The 14,648-nt window shown below is 42.8% G+C and overlaps 1 pseudogene across 1 annotated transcript; it reads right to left on the bottom strand.

Moving 5' to 3' along the window:
* Positions 1 to 850: 850 nt before the first annotated feature.
* Positions 851 to 2,894, bottom strand: LOC148867493 (xyloglucan 6-xylosyltransferase 2 pseudogene; annotated as a pseudogene). The gene has a single exon (XR_016110628.1). The product of XR_016110628.1 is annotated as a xyloglucan 6-xylosyltransferase 2 pseudogene (transcript).
* Between the last annotated feature and the right edge of the window lie 11,754 nt (positions 2,895 to 14,648).

The raw sequence follows: 14,648 nt of genomic DNA, 5'->3' as shown, positions 1-14,648 counted from the left end.
TGGGGGAGTTGTCTCGGTCATGCATGGGAATGGGATTCGCTGTTTGAAATATGATATCACTTGTGTGCTGTGCTGTCTCTAATCCGCACTACACGCTAATGCCGTCTCTAATGCACATGGGCTCAAGAGTGAAGACGACAGGATCATGTTGATTTTTGGAACACGATGGCTGTTTTCTCACCCAAAAAGGGTTCGACTATGATATTGAAAAGATATGACATCTGAAAAACTTCTTACCAGTCAAGTAGATTCATAAACTATGGTCAATAAGCAATCAAGTGTTATTTATCATGATGGATTTTGATTGATCAAAACCCTTTCTATATCATATCTTTTTCACATCATAAATTTTCCCCAAAAAATATATCTCTATTCTCTACTTTTCGCTTATAACACGGTATCCCCTTTGACTGACAATGTAATATTTTCCCTAACACTAACACGGCAATAATTCTCATTAGGGCTGTTCATGAATAGATTAAATCGATCAAACCAATCAACCCAATCCAATTCGACTTGAATCGGTGGGTCATGTGTAAATCAATCAAAACTGATCATCTTTGAACCGATTGACAAAATCAATAAATTAACCCAAATCGATTCTTTACAGTAGGTTTAATTTTCACAAATATTGGACCAGTTTTGGATGGCTAATTTATAATTTCAATTTGATTAGCCAAACAACTTGAAACCGAACAAAACCGACCCGACCCGTGAGAACTCCCCCTTCTCTCGGTGATTTATTTTGGGGCCGGTGGCCAAATTAAGTCATCCGCATAGATAGAACATGGTTTCAACAGGTAGCATGCCGACCGAAAAATTTATGATTTAGAACACTGAGATCATCAAATTGGGGGTAAAAATAATTATAAATAATGATAATGGTGATAACAATTGATTCAATTCCCATACCTACCATAACAAAAAATTAGCAACAAACATCAAATTGTATTATGATTTGATAACGAACAAAATCAGATGGGAAGCATCCCAATTCTAACCTGATCAACTAATGGCGCAGCAGCAGGTCGTCATCGTCAAGAAGACGATACCTTGACAGCTTTGAATGCAGGATGAAGCAACCCAAGCTCATCCTTTACCTCAAGAGGATTGTCTGTCTCGTTTCGAGTCCTCTTGACCCTCCTGCTAGCCAAGGATTTGTGGGTGAACCCATAAATCTGTAGTATCTGATTGTCCCCGAAATTGAAAGCTCTGTCCATCTGCTTCAAGCATCTCTCCACTGGGTAATCCCCAAACTTCCCACATGGCTTGCAACCGACGAAATGGGTGACGAGAGGCCACCGGTGATCGCCGAGCCCCGGGTGGTAGTTCTCGATCATCTCCTCGTACCGATCAACCAGAATCCCCCAGTAGCCGTGTAAGTAGTAAGCGCTCTCGAGGTACACCTTGTCGCCCCACTTGTCTCTCTGTGTGAACAGAAGGTAAACCATGGCGGACTGATCATCAGCCTCGAAGACGGGTCGATCCTTGAGCTCCCTCGTGAGGATTTTCCCTGCCTCGGTCCTTATCTTTCCCTTGGGTCCCATTGGAGCCCAGGCATCCAGAATGTCTAGCGACCATTGACAGTTCCGGAGCAGAAAGCTACCAGTGTTCAGACCAATCCAGTTCTTTTGATCGTAGACCATCTCATTCCACCCGTGCATCACGAAATTGCGGTCTTTGTATCGCTCCCACGGGACCTCGAATGCCATGTCTGTGAACATTGCGTCACTGTCCATCCACCACAGGAATTCAACCTCCGGATGGGATAGCAGGAGCTTCCGAATGAGCGGAAGCTTCGCCCAGAACCCAGCCATCTCTGCGTCGAGGAGTGCCATGTTATAGAAGATCTCGATGCCGTGCAGCCGGCAGTAGTCGATCTTGTTCTTGATTGATTTCACAAGGTAATGGTCACCGACTGGATTCTCGCACGGTTTCGGGGAAGACCCGGTGACCAAGAGAACCCTAGGCTTGTTGGGGCCAATGAAATTCGGAAAATCAGGATTCTTCTCGAGCCAATTCGCTCGCTGCTCGTCCCAATCTGATATCTTCGGCCCAAGGCTATAAGGCTTGTTGGGATCGGGCTTTTCGTCTTCCTCCTCGTCAACCATCAGTTTGGATGGATCGAACGTGTTGTAGTTGTTGATATTCGTCGCATCCGTTGTCTGAGCTTCTTCAAGGACACGGCGAGGCTCAGCCCGCCTGCGGAAGTGGAGATGGTCTCGGATCTCATCGAAATCCTGCTCGGGAGTACCGGATTTTTCGGCACCAATGGTGCTGCGGAGAACGATAACAGTCACAAACAGGCAGAGGAGGGCAACCTTACCATGGCGAAGAGCTCTGTGGATCTGTCGAACAGGACGAGCCTCCAAGCAGCGTTCCGGCATCTTTGTTTTCGCTTAGATTTTCTTTCTTCTACTTGGCGTCACTCGATCAGATCAGAAATCCTAATTCTGAAACCCCAGATGGGTGGAAGATAGAGCTCAGGATCTGAAGATGAGAGACTACAACCTTTGCTTCATGGGGAACTTGATAGATTCCCCTGCGATCTGTTCAAAAACATGAAAATCTGAAACTTGAAGGATTTATGGATTGGCTTTACTGGGTCTCAGTCTTTCGGTGTGCGTGTTTCGGGTGTGCCTATCCCACTCTCACAGAAGGGGCGAAGGTCGGTGGGCGGAGAAAGAAAGATTGCAGTTGCAGAGATGGGGGGAGAATGAAACAGAGGGAGCATTCGGACAAATTCCAGTGATTTTGTTTTTCTTCATTTATATATATAATGGGTTAGGGCCCCACCTCGTGCACTAGAACCCAGTTGTCCCATGGGAACACTTGGTGCCGTAGGACTGTAGGAGCTAACTGCTTACTAACAGGGTAATCATAAATCATTGATCTTTTACTCTACCGCGATAACCATAACCTTTGCGTTCTCACGTAAGACGGGTATTTGCGTCTTTTCATCACTAACTCCATGCGAGTAGGAATGTAGGTGGGATCACTCCTGATCAATAGCTGTTAGCTGATGCATTTTGACTCGGAGGGAGTTCAGATTTTGCGTTACCTCCAGCTTAGGGCCCCGTTTGGGAGGGCTTCAGCCTTCAACATTCATTGAGCTGTGCTGTCTCAGCTGCTTCGAAGTTTGAAGGAGCTACCGAAATTAGCTTTATTGATTTTTAATGGCATTTGATTTTTAATGCCACCTTGGCAATTTGATTTTTAATGGCGATATTATTCTGTTTGGTTGAGGCAATGGCACCAATAATCACAACCTAAATCAACTCAACTAAGTAAGATTTTGGTGAGGCAAGGTCAAAACATTTACATGGCGTTGATGTATTAACTTTTTTTCTTTACAAATGACAAATAATGCAAATTAAGTGGTGTTTGGCATCATTGCTGATGTTGTTTTATCAATTTTTCAAAAATTACAGTGCTTTTTTTTTTTTAAATCCATAAATTTTGTTAATTGGTATTATCATTTCTGTTATGTAAGCCAATTTTTGAGAAATCAATTTTGAGTATCGATTGTTTTTATATTAGAGTTATTATTCAGCGCCATGTCATTCGGCTGTAAATCAGGAAAATCATTAAATAAAAAAAGTTAACTCTGAAAAGGGCTGACTTCAACAATCATTTTTGACCAATTTCTTAAAAATATCAAAATCGACTAACCAAAAAGAAATTTCTATGCTGATTCTTCAAAAATCATCATCGATGCCAAACATCATCTAAGTACTTGAGAGGATTTTGGTTTCTAACACTGCAAAGGTAGGCATCAAACTGGAAGCTATCGAAACTATATTTGATGAAAAACCCATAAAACCAAAAAAAAAAAAAAAACTTACATTGGTCTAAAAAAAGCAACTTTTCAATAAAGCTAATTTCGGTAGCTCCTTCAAACTTCGAAGCAGCTGAGACAGCACAGCTCAATGAATGTTGAAGGCTGAAGCCCTCCCAAACGGGGCCCTAAGCTGGAGGTAATGCAAAATCTGAACTCCCTCCGAGTCAAAATGCATCAGCTAACAGCTATGGTGAAGCACAAACCGTTGCCGATGGTTGGTGGGCGAACTGTGATCTGTGAAGATTGATGTGAAGAAGAAGAGGTGAAGATGAACTGACAAATTGGAAGAGAGAAGAGAACAAAAGTGTAAAACGCTTAAACCAAAACCTAACTCACAAAATCTATATATATATAAGGGGATTGGTGTAATTTACAATCGGGTTCGAGGATTTATATGCAGATCCATCTCTGCCCCGTCTTTGTTTGGGGCAAAAAAAAAAAAAAAAAAAAAAATCCCCAAACTCAACCCATCCCCATTTTTTATTACGAAAATCTGCCCTGTTCAGGGTGGGTCGAATTGGGGACCCGATTTTGTGGGTAAAATTGCTGTCCCTAGTCTCTACTGGGACTATGCCAACCGAGTCACCACTTGCTTTAGTTTTTTTGGTTAGGTTTTCATTATTTTGTTTTAGGTTGTTGTCCATTGAAGATTTTGCACTCTGTACCAATTATCATGGGTGGTTGGACTTGGATGGGTCCATATACAGAATTATAGACATGGTGAGTAAGGGTGTCAATCAACCGGTTTTCGATTAAGGGTGTCAATTGATCGGTTTTGGATTGGACCCTGTCCAGTCTAAAATCAATTTGGATGGATAGGACAGACCAACAAGACATATTGGATTGGGCCAATTTGGTCCAAAATATTTATTAGATTGGATTAGACCTTGTCCGTCCATAATAAATTTATATTGGATTGGGTTGGATTAAGCCAATATTTGATCCATTGATGTAAGATAAGAATATATAAGTGCCAATGGACTAGGTTTGAGTTGAAGCCAATCTAAATCAAAATGAATTTGAACAGATTGGAAGGTTTAGACATTGAATCGGACCGGTCCAAAATGTTCATTGGATTGGATTGGACTTGGTCCAATTATAATGGATTCACATTGGACTGGATCGGATTGGACCAAATCTAGTCCATATAACACCCCTTGGTGAGGTCTGTGCGGTGAGGGTGCTATACCAATTTGTTGGTGAGGTTTGGTCTATTCCCTGATTATGTAGGAGTTTGGTATTGATGAGGGCAAATTTAGCCCTCCGCTAGGGGTGATCATGGGCCAGGCCGGGCTTTTACATATAATATAAATATTATATTATATAAATTTATATAATATATAATATATAATATATATTATGATAAGGGCGAGCTGGGGTTTGATCTAAATTTATATATTATATAATATAAAATATTACATATGATATAAATTATACATGCCATGTTATAATATTTATATAAAAAATATATAATGTAATGTAAAATAACATGTATACATATGTATACATTATACACAAAATGTGTAATTTTAAGTATATGTGGGTCGGGCCGGGCTTGAAGTATTAAGCCCAAGCCTGACCCTAAAATTTGCGGGCCTGATGTGGGCTCAGGCCTAAACACAAAACCCAGGCCCAAAGGGGCCGAGCCGGGCTGAAATGATCACCCTACCCTCCGCTGACCTAGCAACATGTGGCACGACAGGACCGCCGCATGACACCTCAATGCCACATGAACAATTGTGGATCCCACTAAGTCAAAGGGGCACACCTTGGAACCAGTCCGAGCACCTCGTGCACAACTTGAGCACCTCGTTTAGGGCCCACCTATGGTACTTCATCGTTATCGGTCCAATGGATCTCGGTCTGAGGAGCGACCTCCTCGAGGACTTACTGACTTGGGGTACCTTGTCAGTACTAGTCGAAGTGACTTCGGTGTGAGGAGCGACCTCCCTTGAGGACTTGCTGACCTGATTGAGGTCCAGGTGGTGACCTACTTTTTCTAGGTGATCTGCTTCGCTTGCCCCGAGGTGAACTTCTCTTTATTTCCCTGGTTGTATGAAATCCTCTCAGAAGTCTTCCTTTCCTCCATTTCTTTTCTTTCTGTTTTTTTATTAGGTCGGCGATGAGATACCTTCGTCCTTTGAGATTAATGTAGGAGCTTGGTTTACGTCCATGACTACCTCCGAGGACTTCGGACTGATCAGACACATCTTCTTGGAGATCTTGGATGTGGTGCGTGAAGTCCACGCCAAACAATGACTATATAAAAGGTCTCATCTCCTCCCTGAGAGAAAAGGTACACGCGATTCGGTTTCCTACATTGATCTCAAAGGATGAAGGTATCTCACCGCTAACTTGATAAAAAAAAGAAGGAAAAGAAATAGAGGAAAGGAAAACTTAAGAGAGGATTTCATACAATCAACGAAATAGAGAGTAGGTCACCTCGGGTCTCATCTTCAAACAAGCTACATCCTTCGTCGAACTGACCTTGAATTGAGTGTGGGGGCAATTGATAAGGGCAGATTTGTCCCTCTGCTGACCTAACAACATGTGGCACAACAAGACCGCCACATGACACCTCACTAAGTCCGGAGGCACACCTCGGAACTAGTCCGAGCACCTCGTTTGCAACTCGGGCACCTCGGCAGGGTGGATAGCAACATCTTGTCCAGGGCTGACCTATGGTAATTCGTTGTTACTGGTCCAATGGATCTCGGTGTGAGGAGTGCGACCTCCTCAAGGACTTTCCGACCTGACTGAGGTCTAGGTGGCGACTTGTGAGACATGCTCGCCGACCTCCTTTGCATGCATCATGTCACTCCCGGGTCTCTCGGAAGTTGGCTTCCACACTGAATGTTCCGGAGGAAACCAAATAAGTCACAAAGTTTGGTTTATGTGCGTGACTACCTCTAAGGACTTCGGACCGGCCAGGCATGTCTTCCCGGAGATCTTGGATGCGGTGCGTGAAGCCCACGCCAAACAACACCTATATAAATGTCTCATCTCCTCCCTGAGAGAAATGGTACACGTAATTTAGCTCTCAAATATTAGCTATCTTGCTTTGAACTCTCTCTAAAACCTCAAATTCGTTAACTTAAGCATCGGAGTGCCCACACTGGGTAAAGCACCCCATACACTTTGACCTATCTTCTTGCAGCTCGACTAGGCAACCTCACTAGCTTGACATCTAAGTTGTCCTCCAGTAGGGAGCACTAGATCTCACATAATCAAGTATCAATGTTGTTTTTTCAAAAAATGGTGCCACATTAGCATCGTGTCAATCCATTTTTTTCTTCAAAAAACACCTGATGTTGTTTGGTTAGCAATTTTTTTGATATGAGAAAGAGGTGTGATATGAGAAAACACCTCTTTCTCCTTTTCTAACAATAGTATGCTGACATGGCATTGAAATGGGTCTAAATTCATGGGTGTCGAAGCTCCTCTAGTTTGGGCCTTTTAACGGGCTATGTATCACCTTATTGGCCATGGTAGTATGCTCCCATGGCCTGGACTATATAAAGGTAGTATGTGTCACATTAATGTGCTGGCCTATAACTGTTTGCATTTAAAATTAAAGGCATGTTTGGTTTGTGGAAATAGGGGTCTGGAATCGGGCCATCCAATTTCAAACTGTTTGGTTGGATGGAATGGGAATGAGAATGATGGAATGTCCCCAATTGAGAGGATGGCTATTTCCTCCACTCCTTTGAGAATGAAATTCCATTCCTACTGATTACAATTTTTATTCTCATTCTTGTTTAAAACCAAACAGACCAGAACATTCCAATTCCATTCCAATGAATTTAGATTTAGATTCCAACTATTAACCAAATGGACCTAAGTTTAATGTAAAAAAGAGAAAGGGGGATATACCAATATACCATGAACATGTATGTCAAAGTGTAAAGCTATGTCAATCATGTATGTAATGAATATATGGCCCAAAAGGGTGTATAATACATGAGAAATATAGTTACAATTACAGTTACAGTTACAGTGGGTAGATACATTACATATCAACTTAAGTGGTAAAGAAGTTTATAATTAACCATCATCATAAACACCATCCCCACAAAACTAGGATTAATGAAGTCTTCGGCAATGGGATTTATCGGCCAAAAGGTCCAAGAGCAGCCAAGTAGTGCCCCAAAGAGCATTGCACATACCACCAACCCTATCCGAAACGCTTCCAGCACAAACACAAGAGGGCTCCAGGAGAGACCCAAAGCAAGCTGAACTATGAAGAAGGTAAAGGCGGAGTTCTATTGATGGAATCCACCTCCAGCCCAGACGACCCAAGCTAAGAGCCCCATGAGTATGGTGGAAATCAAATAGGAGAGGTGTAGGAGCCTGATGAATGGGTACCAAAATGGCTTTTTCAAGGCACCATAGCTTTGAGATGAGCCGAAGAAGTGGATGTTAGCGATTGTTAGCATCAGAGGAACGACGATGGCAAGCGTCAATGATCGGAGACCCTGTTTCACCATCGCCATCTTCCTGTTTCTTCTAGTCTTGTAGTTGTCGACTGTTTGGATGGTGGGGTGGAGGACTCACCTTGGATCCGTCGTTTGACGTCGGTTGCCATGGTTGTCTGAAGGAAGGCTGCAAGAAGAATCGAGGGAGAGTTGGGGAGAGGATTAGAGAAATGAATTGAATATAGAAAGAAAGAGAGAATGTATGGAGGATTTTCAGGTGGATTTTTATAGTGGAGTTCATGTTTTTCTTGTCCATTGTTGGTGAACAGGTGATACCTGGGTGGAGGTGCCAGAAATGGAACATTTGATTTGGTCTATTATCCGAGACCTCATGTTTCTCTCTCTTTGACAAGTTGGCTACTTATGCATCATCTCTATCGCTCGGTTCAAGTGGGTCTCAAGATGAATTTTAGGGACTAGGGAGTGGTGGAGAATGGATCATCTCTTGAATGTTGAAGCTTCAGTGCAAAATACGGTTATTTCAGTAATTTGTTTTACGTTGCATTTCGGATTATATATATATATATATATATATATATATATTAAAGGAAGGTCTTTAGTCCATAGCCCCCCTACCATTAAGACACATGACAATTTCTACTTTTTGTAAAAAGCATCTAAGAAGTTGGTTGTTTACATTTTCAAAGAGAAAACCCACTCCTCATATACATAAATTGCTTTTAACCACATTTAAAATTTTGAACTCATTTGTGGCACTGTAAGACAGGTGTCATACATTCAATAATAGTTCTTTAGAAATATTTGATAAGTGGGAATGTCACATTCTCATCCATTCCTAAAAAAATGCAAGAAATGTAGAAGTGGTTATCCACAACCACTTTAGTGTACAATCTACAATTTCAATAATTAGTTTTATTTGAATTTCAAATATAAATATAATTATTAGACAAACAGTGAAACTCAAATAAAATATTCTCAAAACAAAACTCAAATAAATAATATTACTATAAAAAACAAAAAAAGAGTAAAAACCAAATACATATGTGTGATTGCCCCATAATGGGTCACATACTAGATAAAATATGGCAAGTCTCTTAAGTCAAATAAAAATCTATCAAAACAACAAATGAAAAACCTAACCTAAATTTTTAATATAAATGATTTGAAAAAAATTGAAAATTGAAAATAGTTCATACTAGTGGCCCCGTACTGAGTACGAGAGTCATGCCTAGCTTGTAAGAAAGAGAAAATGCCCTGAACTTTGTGGGTAGTGTCAAGTTAGTACCCGAATAACGAATAATGAACGGTAAATATCATGTAAAAGGACAAAAATGTCCTTCACCTATAATCTATTTTTTTTTTTTTATGATTGGTATCCAAATGTCTCCCCGAATTTTCTCTAGATTCCCTTTTCCTTAGAGGTGTAAATCGGGCCATGCTGCCCATAGCCCGGTATGGGCCGACACAATTTTGAGCTAGTTTGGCCCGGCCTGGCCCAATGGTCCACGAGTCGTGCTGCGGCCTGACACGATTGTATGGGCCAATGGGTCGTGTTGGGCTTGGGGTTTCAGGTCAATTGGCCGACAGGCACGACCTGTACTATTGTGTTGTGCTGCCCATAGCCCGTGGGCTGGCACAACCCGACCTGGCCCATGGCACGACTCATATATATATTTATAATATATTAATATGGGTAAAATACAAAAACCTCCCCTATAGTTTAATTTTAACAAATACCTCCCTTGAACTTTTAGGAAACTCAACAAAAACCTTCCTTCTGTCACATTCTCAGATGAAAAATGTTAGATTGATGCACCATTCTTTTCCAAATACCCATTCTACACTTTTATAAATTATTTTACATACAAAATTACTAAAATAACCTTGTTTTAACTTGATAAAAACATTAAAATATGACTATTAAAAGAGGTTCTTGTTAAAATAAGGTTATTTCAGTAATTTTGTATGTAACATAATTATAAAAGGGTATAATGGGTATTTGGAAGAAACTGGTGCATCAGAATATTTTCCATCAGGGAAGGTGATGGAAGGTAGGTTTTTATTGAGTTTCTCAAAAGTTTAGGGGAGGTATTTACTAAAATGAAAATATAGAGGTTTTTATGATTGTCAGAAACTTCAGGGGAGGTTTTTGTATTTTACCCTAATAAAATAAACAATTTTTTTTCAATTTTATTATACTATTTTATTTAATTATTATATATATCAAAATTCATATAAATTAAAATTAATTTTTTTTTCAATTTTTTAAATAAATAACTTTGACTTGATCCACAGTCCTGGCCCAAGTCTCGGCCGATGAACCAGCCTGGCCTAAACCGGCATGGGTCGGCACGAACTTGGGCCATAGGCCATGCTGGGCTGACCCCCAAAATATCTCAGAGGAGGGAGGCCCGGCCCATCTCGGCCCGCACTTTGCACAAGCCGCAGCCCGCAGGCGAGCCATGCCATGCCGCCCAGCACGGCCCGTTTCAAGAAAAGACCCCAATGATGGTGAAACTCATATAATTGCGCCAATCCATATAATCATCAATGATGGACGAAAAAGAGAGCTTAAAGAACGGCGGCTCCTCCTCGCCCAAGGATTTGCTCTCCCGCCGCACTCCTCTGTTGAGAGTCTCTTCACAGGTGGTCTCTAACTTCTTTTCTAATAACGATCCTGAGTCGGACTGTCGGCCTTTTTCGTAGCTCCTAACTGGGTCCATGGCCTCGTCGGTTGGGGTTGCCGGTCTAAGATCCAACTTTTTGACGGATAATTCAACCGACAATTCTTCCAAGGAAAACGGCTCAAGGGATGGAGGTGAAAAGGATGTCCGGCTTAAGCTGCACTGTCTGTTGAATTTGGTGATTGCCCATTCTCCCATGTTTATATGTGAATACTTGAAGACTGAATTTGATCTCAATGCTTCGTGATTTATCATTGTGTATATATCTCCAGAGATTACTTTCTCTGTTATAAATCAGTGGGGAGATGCACATTGGTTAACCAAAATCCCGCTGCCACCAGGGGCTGGAGGGGTTAAGGGAAAGGGGATGGGCTACCCCCTGTTGTGTAGCCCCATGAATAAAAAAAAAAAAATCGAACAAGCAAGTTTGGTTAATCAAAATTTTCAGTTCAATTTGTATTTTTCGAAATTGGATTCAGTCAGTGCAAAGTCCGTTGGAACACCCATAATATCCTTTGCATTGAGAATACCCTTGAAATAAAGCACAGAAGATGATATGTTCCGATGCAAGGCTGTAAAGGCTGTTTGAACGGTGTTTTAATGGGTCTTGCACTGACTGAAGCCGACCTCGTATTTTTCACACATTTGTATTGATGAACCCAAAATGCAACACTGGCAACACAATGCCATTCTACCAAACAGGCCCCATGTTACGAGCGTTTGTATTGACTTCAGATTTAATCTAGTCTCAGGCCTGAGTCCCAATTCTTAGATTGAGTTGGGTTGACCTGAAACCTGACCCAGCTCGCCCAATTTGTATCGATGCTTAAAATCATGGTTTTTAAACCGTTGTTGATTAGACGGTCGGACCATTTCGTTGAATGGTTTTTGGCCATTTTTAAATTTTAATCATTTTTTATTTTTTTTAATTTATTTTATCAAAACGGGCCATTCATTCAGACTGGATAGTTGAACTATCAACCCCAAAACCGATGGCCAGAATGATTCTAATTCTGGGTCATTTTTTAAAACATTACTTGAAATAAAAGAGCTAAACTACACAAAACGGGGTAGACATCACAAAAACAAAGATGATTAAATTGGCGATCTAATACCCTATTCCTATTAACCCGGACCCGTTGACCCAGATTGGCCAAACAGGCAACCAGTCAGCTGCAATATTTGCTTCCCTAAAAGACATCTAGACCAAACTGTAGACCAGTGTTTTAAAACTTGGCCCAAACTAGACGGTTGAACAAAACCAAGAACCAGTGGCATTTCCAAGTCCCAATTAAGTTGATGGTTTTTGCGGGTTGGGTGGACAAACCACCCGGTTAAACTTAGAGAGCATTCTGATTTTTACTCCGGTCCGAAGCATTCATCTATAATGGGTTTGACATTCCAATGAGGCACGAGCCACGAACCAACCTCATTGAAGCAGTAAGCGATCACCTTCCCAATAACAGAGTTGCTCGAAGCATCAAAATTTATTTCATTTTATTTTAGGTCTCGCATTCTTGACCACCTTACCCAGAGTCCCAAATTATCTTTTCCCCTTTACCTTTATTGGATCCTAAAGATCAATAACTTCATGTTTTCATTTTTAGCTATGATGCATTGGCAAAAGATATGATCCAAGCCTATTCTCGACACCATAGACAGTCTACATTAACTCTCAATCCTTATTTATTAAGTTTCACCTTACATGATAGTTTATTTAAGATTTTATACAGTGGATAATGACACCAAATGATTTATTAAGTTTCATTAACTCTCAATCCTTATTTAAGATTTTATACAGTGGATAATGACACCAAATGACACCAAATGATAGTTTATTTAAGATTTTATACAGTTGGATAATGACACCATAGACAGTCTACATTAACTCTCAATCCTTAATACACCAAATGGGTGATGGCCTCTCATGGTGCACGATTTATTCGTTTTTAGGTGGATGGCAATTTGGACATCGGTCTTGATGAAGGAAGATTTGGCCCGACCTCACTGTTACGTGACATGTGGCAAGGGGACACCAGCGGACCGAACTTCTTACGGGGGGTCCAAACTCATCCTTTGCCCAAAACCGGAGTAATCCGAACTGGCCAACCTTGTAACAGCTCGGGATACACCTCGCCGAATTGATCCACCTTGTAACAGCTCGGGATACACCTCGCCGAACTGGCCAACTTTGTAACAGCTCGGGATACACCTCGCCGAACTGACCCACCTTGTAACAGCTCGGGATACACCTCGCCGAACTGGCCAACTTTGTAACAGCTCGGGATACACTTCGCCGAACTGACCCACCTTGTAACACCTCGGGATATACCTCGCCAAACTAGCCACCTTGTAACAGTTCGGGATACACCTCACCGAACTCACCTGCCCTATAGATACTTCCGAGCTCAAGACTTCGCCTCGCTTAGCACTCCGCATCACCTTCTGGGCACCAAACCAAACAAGTCGTACCATGCCTGACAATGAGGAAGTCCGTGCCCGAGGGCACCGCGCCTGACTGACTTGGGATCTGACGTTTGGTGGCCACACTCTAAACGGCCACCTGCCACCGCCACTGACACCGCCATCTCCAGTTAGAGAGACGGTTAGGCAATGACGGTTCTGTCCTAGCAGAAAGGACGACGGCCGAATTGACAAGCACAAGGGTAATCATACCCGACCTGACAAGGGCCTCGGGGCGAGTGCACAAAGTGATTATAAGAGCCCCCTGCCCCCAACAAACAAGGTATGCAAACTTTGCGCTATTTGGTATTATCTTGCTTTTGAAGGATTCTAGCTTGAGCTTCGGAGCCTCTACACCGGGTTCCCCCCGGAGCTTCCCCATCTCCTCCGTTTCAGGTTCCCTGCTACCCCGTTCAGAAGCAAGGTCGTGGACAGCTAAGACCGGCCGGATCACGCTCCATCAATTGGCGCCGTCTGTGGGAATCGCTTCAAAAAGCCTCCATCCAAACTTTCATAACCCCTTTTCTTCAAATAACCCAACACTCATGGCCTCCTCCAGCAACACCGGACGTGGCATAGAGACAAACACCACCGGGGAACAACTTCAAGTCCCCGTGGTGTGCATTGGACAGTTCACCATCCCCCTTTTGGTGGATGGGATCCCCAGCTTGAACGTGCCACAAGTAGTGGCGCCCGTAAACCTTCCTGCCACAAGCATCCCCTTTCCTCTCCCCATTGAGACAACCTTCACTGAACCGACTGCCGTCCCCCTGGCAGCCAGCCAAAACCGGTTGGATGACCTGATGCAGTGCATGCGGGCAATGCAAGCCCAAATGCAACAATTTTAGCAGCACCAGCTTCACCAGCACCAAGTACTGCACAACATCTCCCAGTATCACTATCAACAGCAGTTCCCCCAACTGCCACTCAACCAACCACTACTTCCACCTCGCCACCCCGCTCCGAGGCCGGTCAAGGCCTCCCCGCAGGATGGACGCCCCCACCAGGCGAAGGCCTCCCGGCCCCAGAACCCCCCTAACAGCCAGGCCTCGTCCCTAGGCCGAAGAGAGAAAAATGTCATCCCCGCCTCACAACCCGCAGGCGGGTCGGGAACCTCGCCCGCGAGGTCGGCACCCCGACGCTCCAAGCCCGAGTTCCCGCTCACCAAAAACCGATTCGGCACCCTGGCGATAGACTACTAGCATTCCGGGCCCATCGAGCTCG

Source organism: Nelumbo lutea, chromosome 3 (genome assembly GCF_056320005.1).
Source record: "Nelumbo lutea isolate HS-2025 chromosome 3, American lotus-T2T, whole genome shotgun sequence".
NCBI classification, from domain to species: domain Eukaryota; kingdom Viridiplantae; phylum Streptophyta; class Magnoliopsida; order Proteales; family Nelumbonaceae; genus Nelumbo; species Nelumbo lutea.
Note: the sequence above shows the minus strand (reverse complement) of the source record. Positions and strands in the feature narration are given on the sequence as shown.